The sequence below is a fragment of the Bombus huntii genome, chromosome 2 (assembly GCF_024542735.1).
Source record: "Bombus huntii isolate Logan2020A chromosome 2, iyBomHunt1.1, whole genome shotgun sequence".
Lineage (NCBI taxonomy): Eukaryota > Metazoa > Arthropoda > Insecta > Hymenoptera > Apidae > Bombus > Bombus huntii.
Genome location: NC_066239.1, coordinates 6,854,160 through 6,866,259, shown reverse-complemented (window position 1 = coordinate 6,866,259; position 12,100 = coordinate 6,854,160).

Sequence of the window (12,100 nt, the reverse complement as noted above, 5' to 3'; positions counted from 1 at the left end):
TATAACATTATAACGTATTACGTTTTATGGTATAACATTATAACGTATTACGTTATATGCTATAACGTCATATGGTATAACGTCATAACGTATTACGGTATATGGTATAACGTCATATTGTATAACGTCATAATGTATTACGTTATAAAGTGTAACGTCATTTGGTATTACGTTATAAGGTATTACGTTATATGGTATATCGTTATAACGAATTGCGTTATATGGTATATCGTTATATCGTATTACGTTATATTTTATAACGTTATATGGTATTATGTTATATGGTATAACGTTAGAACGTATTACCTTATATGGTATAACACTATAACGTATTACGTTATATGGTATAACGTCATATGGTATTACATTGTAACGTATTACGTTATATGGTGTAACGTTATAACGTATTACCTTATATGGTATAATGTCATATGGAATAACGATATAACGTATTACGTCACATGGTATAACGTCATATGGTATAACGTGGTAACGCATTACGTTATATGGTGCAACGTCGTATGGCATAACGTTATAACGTATTACGTTATATGGTATTACGTTATAACGTATTACGTTATATGCTATAACGTCGTATAGTATAACGTTATAACGTATTTCGTTATATGGTATAACGTCATATGGTATAACGTTATAGCGTATTACGTTATATGGTATAACATTATAACGTATTACGTTATATGGTATCACGTCAAAACGAATTACGTTATTTGGTATAACATTATAACGTATAACGTTATAACGTATTACGTTATATGGTATAACGTTGTAACGTATTACGTTATATGGTATAACGTTATAACGTATTACGTTATATGGTATAATGTCATGTGGTATAACGTTATAACGTATTACGTTATATGGTATTACGTCATAACGTATTACGTTATATCTTATAACGTAGTAACGTATTACGTTATATGCTATAACGTCATATTGTATAACGATATAACGTAATGCGTTATACGGTATAACGTCATATGGTATAACGTTATAACGTATTACGTTATATGGTATTACGTTATAACTTATTACGTTATATGGTTTAACGTCATAACGTATTACGTTATATGGTATAACGTTATAACGTATTACGTTATATGGTATTACGTCATAACGTATTACGTTATATGGTATTACGTCATATGGTATAACGTTATAACGTATTACATTATAGGGTATTACGTTATAACGTATTACGTTATATTGTATAACGTTATAGCGTATTACGTTATATGATATTACGTTATAACGTATTACGTTATATGGTATAACGTTATAACGTATTACGTTATATGGTGTATCGTCATATGGTATAACGTTATAACGTATTACGTTATATGGTATTACGTCATAACGTATTACGTTATATGGTATATCGTTATAACGTATTACGTTATATGCTATAACGTCGTATAGTATAACGTTATAACGTATTTCGTTATATGGTATTACGTTATATGGTATTACGTTATAACGTATTACGTTATATGGTATAACGTTCTAACGTATTATGTTATATGGTATAACATTATAACGTATTACGTTTTATGGTATAACATTATAACGTATTACGTTATATGCTATAACGTCATATGGTATAACGTCATAACGTATTACGGTATATGGTATAACGTCATATTGTATAACGTCATAATGTATTACGTTATAAAGTGTAACGTCATTTGGTATTACGTTATAAGGTATTACGTTATATGGTATATCGTTATAACGAATTGCGTTATATGGTATATCGTCATATCGTATTACGTTATATTTTATAACGTTATATGGTATTATGTTATATGGTATAACGTTAGAACGTATTACCTTATATGGTATAACACTATAACGTATTACGTTATATGGTATAACGTCATATGGTATTACATTGTAACGTATTACGTTATATGGTGTAACGTTATAACGTATTACCTTATATGGTATAATGTCATATGGAATAACGATATAACGTATTACGTCACATGGTATAACGTCATATGGTATAACGTGGTAACGCATTACGTTATATGGTGCAACGTCGTATGGCATAACGTTATAACGTATTACGTTATATGGTATTACGTTATAACGTATTACGTTATATGCTATAACGTCGTATAGTATAACGTTATAACGTATTTCGTTATATGGTATAACGTCATATGGTATAACGTTATAGCGTATTACGTTATATGGTATAACATTATAACGTATTACGTTATATGGTATCACGTCAAAACGAATTACGTTATTTGGTATAACATTATAACGTATAACGTTATAACGTATTACGTTATATGGTATAACGTTGTAACGTATTACGTTATATGGTATAACGTTATAACGTATTACGTTATATGGTATAATGTCATGTGGTATAACGTTATAACGTATTACGTTATATGGTATTACGTCATAACGTATTACGTTATATCTTATAACGTAGTAACGTATTACGTTATATGCTATAACGTCATATTGTATAACGATATAACGTAATGCGTTATACGGTATAACGTCATATGGTATAACGTTATAACGTATTACGTTATATGGTATTACGTTATAACTTATTACGTTATATGGTTTAACGTCATAACGTATTACGTTATATGGTATAACGTTATAACGTATTACGTTATATGGTATTACGTCATAACGTATTACGTTATATGGTATTACGTCATAACGTATTACGTTATATGGTATATCGTTATAACGTATTACGTTATATGCTGTAACGTCATATAGTATAACGTTATAACGTATTACGTTATATGATATTACGTCATAACGTATTGCGTTATATGGTATAACGTAATAACGTATTACGTTATATGCTATAACGTCATATGGAATAACGTTATAACGTATTACGTTATATGGTATTACGTCATAACGTATTACGTTATATGGTATATCGTTATAACGTATTACGTTATATGCTATAACGTCGTATAGTATAACGTTATAACGTATTACGTTATATGGTATTACGTTATAACGTATTACGTTATATGGTATAACGTTATAACGTATTACGTTATATGGTATTACGTTATAACTTATTACGTTATATGGTATAACGTTATAACGTATTACGTTATATGGTATAACGTTATAACGTATAACGTCATATAGTATAACGTTATAACGTATTACGTTATATGGTATTACGTTATAACTTATTACGTTATATGGTATAACGTTATAACGTATTACGTTATATGGTATAACGTTATATGGTATAACGTTATAACGTATTACCTTATATGGTATAACGTCATATGGTATAACGTCATATGGTATAACGTCATATGGTATAACGTTATAAAGTATTACGTTATATGGTATTGCGTCAAAACGTATTACGTTATATGGTATAACGTTATAACGTTATACCGTATTAGGTTATATGGTATTACGTTATAACTTATTACGTTATATGGTATAGCGTTATAACGTATAACGTCATATAGTATAACGTTATAACGGAATACGTGTTATATTATTACGTTATAACGTATTACGTTATATGGTATAACGTTATAACGTATTACGTTATATGGTATTACGTTATAACTTATTACGTTATATGGTATAACGTTATAACGTATTACGTTATATGGTATAACGTTATAACGTATAACGTCATATAGTATAACGTTATAACGTATTACGTTATATGGTATTACGTTATAACATATTACGTTATATGGTATAACGTTATAACGTATTACGTTATATGGTATAACGTTATATGGTATAACGTTATAACGTATTACCTTATATGGTATAACGTCATATGGTATAACGTCATATGGTATAACGTCATATGGTATAACGTCATATGGTATAACGTTATAAAGTATTACGTTATATGGTATTGCGTCAAAACGTATTACGTTATATGGTATAACGTTATAACGTTATACCGTATTAGGTTATATGGTATTACGTTATAACTTATTACGTTATATGGTATAGCGTTATAACGTATAACGTCATATAGTATAACGTTATAACGGAATACGTGTTATATTATTACGTTATAACTTATTACGTTATATGGTATAACGTTATAACGTATTACGTTATATGGTATAACGTTATATGGTATAACGTTATAACGTTATAACGTATTAGGTTATATGGTATTACGTTATAACTTATTACGTTATACGGTATAACGTCATATGGTATAACGTTATAACGTATTACGTTATATGGTATTACGTTATAACTTATTACGTTATATGGTTTAACGTCATAACGTATTACGTTATATGGTATAACGTTATAACGTATTACGTTATATGGTATTACGTCATAACGTATTACGTTATATGGTATTACGTCATAACGTATTACGTTATATGGTATATCGTTATAACGTATTACGTTATATGCTGTAACGTCATATAGTATAACGTTATAACGTATTACGTTATATGATATTACGTCATAACGTATTGCGTTATATGGTATAAAGTAATAACGTATTACGTTATATGCTATAACGTCATATGGAATAACGTTATAACGTATTACGTTATATGGTATTACGTCATAACGTATTACGTTATATGGTATATCGTTATAACGTATTACGTTATATGCTATAACGTCGTATAGTATAACGTTATAACGTATTACGTTATATGGTATTACGTTATAACGTATTACGTTATATGGTATAACGTTATAACGTATTACCTTATATGGTATAACGTCATATGGTATAACGTTATAACGTATTACGTTATAGGATATTACGTTATAACGTATTACGTTATATGGTATAACGTTATAACGTATTACGTTATATGGTATTACGTTATATGGTATTACGTTATAACGTATTACGTTATATGGTATAACGATGTATGGTATAACGTGGTAACGCATTACGTTATATGGTGTAACGTCGTATGGCATAACGTTATAACGTATTACGTTATATGGTATTACGTTATAACGTATTACGTTATATGGTATAACGTTATAACGTATTACGTTATATGGTATAACGTCATATGGTATAACGTTATAACGTATTACGTTATATGGTATTACGTTATATGGTATTACGTTATAACGTATTACGTTGTATGGTATAACGTTATAACGTATTACCTTATATGGTATAATGTCATATTGTATAACGTTATAACGTATTACGTTATAGGTTATTACGTTATAACGTATTACGTTATAGGGTATTGCGTTATAACGTATTACGTTATATGGTATAACGTTATAACGTTATAACGTATTAGGTTACATGGTATTACGTTATAACTTATTACGTTATATGGTATAACGTTATAACGTATTACGTTATATGGTATAACGTCATATGGTATAACGTTATAACGTATTACGTTATATGGTATTAGGTTAAAACGAATTACGTTATATGGTATAACGTTATAACGTATTACCTTATATGGTATAACATCATATGGTATATCGTTATAACGTGTCACGTTATATGGTATAACGTCATATGGTATAACGTTATAACGTATTACGTTATATGGTATCACGTTATAACGTATTACGTTATATGGCATAACGTTATAACGTATTACGTTATATGGTATAACGTCATATGGTATAACGTTATAACGTATTACGTTATATGGTATTACGTTATATGGTATTACGTTATAACGTATTACGTTATATGGTATAACGTTATAACGTATTACCTTATATGGTATAACGTCATATGGTATAACGTTATAACGTATTACGTTATAAGGTATTACGTTATAACGTATTACCATATAACGTATAACGTTATAACGTGTTACGTTATATGGTATAACGTCAAATGGTATAACGTTATAACGTATTACGTTATACGGTATTACGTCAACACGTATTACGTTATATGGTATTACGTTATAACGTATTACGTTATAACGTATTACGTTATATGGTATAACGTTATAACGTATTACGTTATATGATATTACGTTATAACGTATTACGTTATATGGTATAACGTTATAACGTATTACCTTATATGGTGTAACGTCATATGGTATAACGTTATAACGTATTACGTTATAAGGTATCACGTTATAACGTATTACGTTATATGGCATAACGTTATAACGTATTACGTTATATGGTATAACGTCATATGGTATAACGTTATAACGTATTACGTTATATGGTATTACGTCATAACGTATTACGTTATATGGTATATCGTTATAACGTATTACTTTATATGGTATAACGTCATATGGTATAACGTTATAACGTATTACGTTATATGGTATTACGTCATAACGTATTACGTTATACGGTTTATCGTTATAACGTATTACGTTATATGCTATAACGTCGTATAGTATAACGTTATAACGTATTACGTTATATGGTATTACGTTATATGGTATCACGTTATAACGTATTACGTTATATGGCATAACGTTATAACGTATTACGTTATATGGTATTACGTCATAACGTATTACGTTATATGGTATATCGTTATAACGTATTACGTTATATGGTATAACGTTATAACGTTATAACGTATTACGTTATATGGTATTACGTTATATGGTATTACGTTATAACGTATTACGTTATATGGTATAACGTCATATGGTATAACGTTATAACGTATTACGTTATATGGTATTAGGTTATAACGAATTACGTTATATGGTATAACGTTATAACGTATTACTTTATATGGTATAACGTCATATGGTATAACGTTATAACGTATTACGTTATATGGGATTACGTCATAACGTATTACGTTATATGGTATATCGTTATAACGTATTACGTTATATGCTATAACGTCGTATAGTATAACGTTATAACGTATTACGTTATATGGTATTACGTTACATGGTATTACGTTATATGGTATTACGTTATAACGTATTACGTTATATGGTATAACGTTATAACGTATTACGTTATATGGTATAACGTTATAACGTTATAACGTATGACGTTATATGGCATAACGTTATAACGTATTACGTTATATGGTATAACGTCATATGGTATAACGTTATAACGTATTACGTTATATGGTATTACGTCATAACGTATTACGTTATATGGTATATCGTTATAACGTATTACGTTATATGCTATAACGTCGTATAGTATAACGTCATAACGTATTACGTTATATGGTATTACGTTATATGGTATTACGTTATATGGTATTACGTTATAACGTATTACGTTATATGGTATAACGTTATAACGTATTACCTTATATGGTATAACGTCATATGGTATAACGTTATAATGTATTACGTTATAGGGTATAACGTCATGTGGTATAACGTTATAACGTATTACGTTATATGGTATTACGTCATAACGTCTTACGTTATAACTTATAACGTAGTAACGTATTACGTTATATGCTTTAACGTCATATGGTATAACGTAATAACGTATTACGATATATGGTATAACGTCATATGGTATAACGTCATATGGTATAACGTTATAACGTATTACGTTATATGGTATCACGTTATAACGTATTACGTTATATGGCATAACGTTATAACGTATTACGTTATATGGTATAACGTCATATGGTGTAACGTTATAACGTATTACGTTATATGGTATTACGTCATAGCGTATTACGTTATATGGAATATCGTTATAACGTATTACGTTATATGGTATAACGTTATAACGTTATAACGTATTACGTTATATGGTATTACGTTATATGGTATTACGTTATATGGTATTAGGTTATAACGAATTACGTTATATGGTATAACGTTATAACGTATTACCTTATATGGTATAACATCATATGTTATATCGTTATAACGTCTTACGTTATATGTTATAACGTCATATGGTATAACGTCATATGGTATAACGTTATAACGTATTACGTTATATGGTATCACGTTATAACGTATTACGTTATATGGCATAACGTTATAACGTATTACGTTATATGGTATAACGTCATATGGTATAACGTTATAACGTATTACGTTATATGGTATTACGTCATAACGTATTACGTTATATGGTATATCGTTATAACGTATTACGTTCTATGGTATAACGTTATAACGTTATAACGTATTACGTTATATGGTATTACGTCAACACGTATTACGTTATATGGCATAACGTTATAACGTATTACGTTATATGGTATTACGTTATAACGTATTACGTTATATGCTATAACGTCATATGGTATAACGTTATAACGTATTACATTATAGGGTATTACGTTATAACGTATTACGTTATATTGTATAACGTTATAGCGTATTACGTTATATGATATTACGTTATAACGTATTACGTTATATGGTATAACGTTATAACGTATTACGTTATATGGTGTATCGTCATATGGTATAACGTTATAACGTATTACGTTATATGGTATTACGTCATAACGTATTACGTTATATGGTATATCGTTATAACGTATTACGTTATATGCTATAACGTCGTATAGTATAACGTTATAACGTATTAGGTTATATGGTATTACGTTATATGGTATTACGTTATAACGTATTACGTTATATGGTATAACGTTATAACGTATTACGTTATAGGGTATTGCGTTATAACGTATTACGTTATATGGTGTAACGTTATAACGTATTACGTTATATGGTATAACCTCATGTGGTATAACGTTATAACGTATTACGTTATATGGTATTACGTCACAACGTATTACGTTATATCTTATAACGTAGTAACGTATTACGTTATATGCTATAACGTCATGTGGTATAACGTCTTAACGTATTACGATGTATGGTATAACGTCATATGGTATAACGTCATATGGTATAACGTTATAACGTATTACGTTATATGGTATCACGTTATAACGTATTACGTTATATGGCTTAACGTTATAACGTATTACGTTATATGGTATAACGTCATATGGTATAACGTTATAACGTATTACGTTATATGGTATTACGTCATAACGTATTACGTTATATGGTATATCGTTATAACGTATTACGTTATATGGTATAACGTTATAACGTTATAACGTATTACGTTATGTGGTATGACGTTATAACGTGTTACGTTATATGGTATAACGTCATATGGTATAACGTTATAACGTATTACGTTATATGGTATTACGTCATAACGTATTACGTTATATGGTATATCGTTATAACGTATTACGTTATAAGCTATAACGTCGTGTAGTATAACGTTATAACGTATTACGTAATATGGTATTACGTTATATGGTATTACGTTATAACGTATTACGTTATATGGTATAACGTTATAACGTATTACTTTATATGGTATAACGTCATATGGTATAACGTTATAACGTATTACGTTATAGGATATTACGTTATAACGTATTACGTTATATGGTATAACGTTCTAACGTATTACGTTATATGGTATTACGTCATAACGTATTACATTATATGGTATATCGTTATAACGTATTACGTTATATGCTATAACGTCGTATAGTATAACGTTATAACGTATTTCGTTATATGGTATTACGTTATATGGTATTACGTTATAACGTATTACGTTATATGGTATAACGTTCTAACGTATTATGTTATATGGTATAATATTATAACGTATTACGTTTTATGGTATAACATTATAACGTATTACGTTATATGCTATAACGTCATATGGTATAACGTCATAACGTATTACGGTATATGGTATAACGTAATATGGTATAACGTCATAATGTATTACGTTATATGGTGTAACGTCATTTGGTATTACGTTATAAGGTATTACGTTATATGGTATATCGTTATAACGAATTGCGTTATATGGTATATCGTTATATCGTATTACGTTATATTTTATAACGTTATATGGTATTATGTTATATGGTATAACGTTAGAACGTATTACCTTATATGGTATAACATTATAACGTATTACGTTATATGGTATAACGTCATATGGTATTACATTGTAACGTATTACGTTATATGGTGTAACGTTATAACGTATTACCTTATATGGTATAATGTCATATGGAATAACGATATAACGTATTACGTCACATGGTATAACGTCATATGGTATAACGTGGTAACGCATTACGTTATATGGTGCAACGTCGTATGGCATAACGTTATAACGTATTACGTTATATGGTATTACGTTATAACGTATTACGTTATATGGTATAACGATATAACGTATTACGTTATATGATATTACGTTATAACGTATTACGTTATATGGTATAACGTTATATCGTATTACCTTATATGGTATAACGTCATATGGTATAACGTTATAGCGTATTACGTTATATGGTATAACATTATAACGTATTACGTTATATGGTATCACGTCAAAACGAATTACGTTATTTGGTATAACGTTATAACGTATAACGTTATAACGTATTACGTTATATGGTATAACGTTGTAACGTATTACGTTATATGGTATAACGTCATATGTTATAACGTTATGATGTATTACGTCATATTGTACAACGTTATAACGTAATACGTTATATGGTATAACGTAATATGGTATTACGTTATAACGTATTACGTTATATGGTATAACGATATAACGTATTACGTCATATGGTATAACGATATAACGTATTACGTTATATGGTATAACGTCATATGCTATAACGTTATAATGTATTACGTCATATTGTACAACGTTATAACGTAATACGTTATATGGTATAACGTTATAACGTATTGCATTACGTGGTATTACGTTATAACGTATTACGTTATATGGTATAACGTTATAACGTATTACGTTATATGGTATAATGTCATGTGGTATAACGTTATAACGTATTACGTTATATGGTATTACGTCATAACGTATTACGTTATATCTTATAACGTAATAACGTATTACGTTATATGCTATAACGTCATATGGTATAACGTTATAACGTATCACGTTATATGGTATAACGTCATATGTTACAACGTTATAATGTATTACGTCATATTGTATAACGTTATAACGTAATGCGTTATATGGTATAACGTCATATGGTATAACGTTATAACGTATTACGTTATATGGTACTACGTCATAACGTAATACGTTATATGGTATAACGTTATAACGTATTACGTTATATGGTATTACGTTATAACTTATTACGTTAGATGGTATAACGTTATAACGTATTACGTTATATGGTATAACGTTATAACGTATAACGTCATATAGTATAACGTTATAACGTATTACGTTATATGGTATTACGTTATAACTTATTACGTTATATGGTATAACGTTATAACGTATTACGTTATATGGTATAACGTTATATGGTATAACGTTATAACGTATTACCTTATATGGTATAACGTCATATGGTATAACGTCATATGGTATAACGTCATATGGTATAACGTTATAAAGTATTACGTTATATGGTATTGCGTCAAAACGTATTACGTTATATGGTATAACGTTATAACGTTATACCGTATTAGGTTATATGGTATTACGTTATAACTTATTACGTTATATGGTATAACGTTATAACGTATAACGTCATATAGTATAACGTTATAACGGAATACGTGTTATATTATTACGTTATAACTTATTACGTTATATGGTATAACGTTATAACGTATTACGTTATATGGTATAACGTTATATGGTATAACGTTATAACGTTATAACGTATTAGGTTATATGGTATTACGTTATAACTTATTACGTTATATGGTATAACGTTATAACGTATTACGTTATATGGTATAACGTCATATGGTATAACGTTATAACGTATTACGTTATATGGTATTAGGTTATAACGAATTACGTTATTTGGTATAACGTTATAACGTATTACCTTATATGTTATAACATCATATGGTATATCGTTATAACGTGTTACGTTATATGGTATAACGTCATATGGTATAACGTTATAACGTATTACGTTATATGGTATCACGTTATAACGTATTACGTTATATGGCATAACGTTATAACGTATTACGTTATATGGTATAACGTCATATGGTATAACGTTATAACGTATTACGTTATA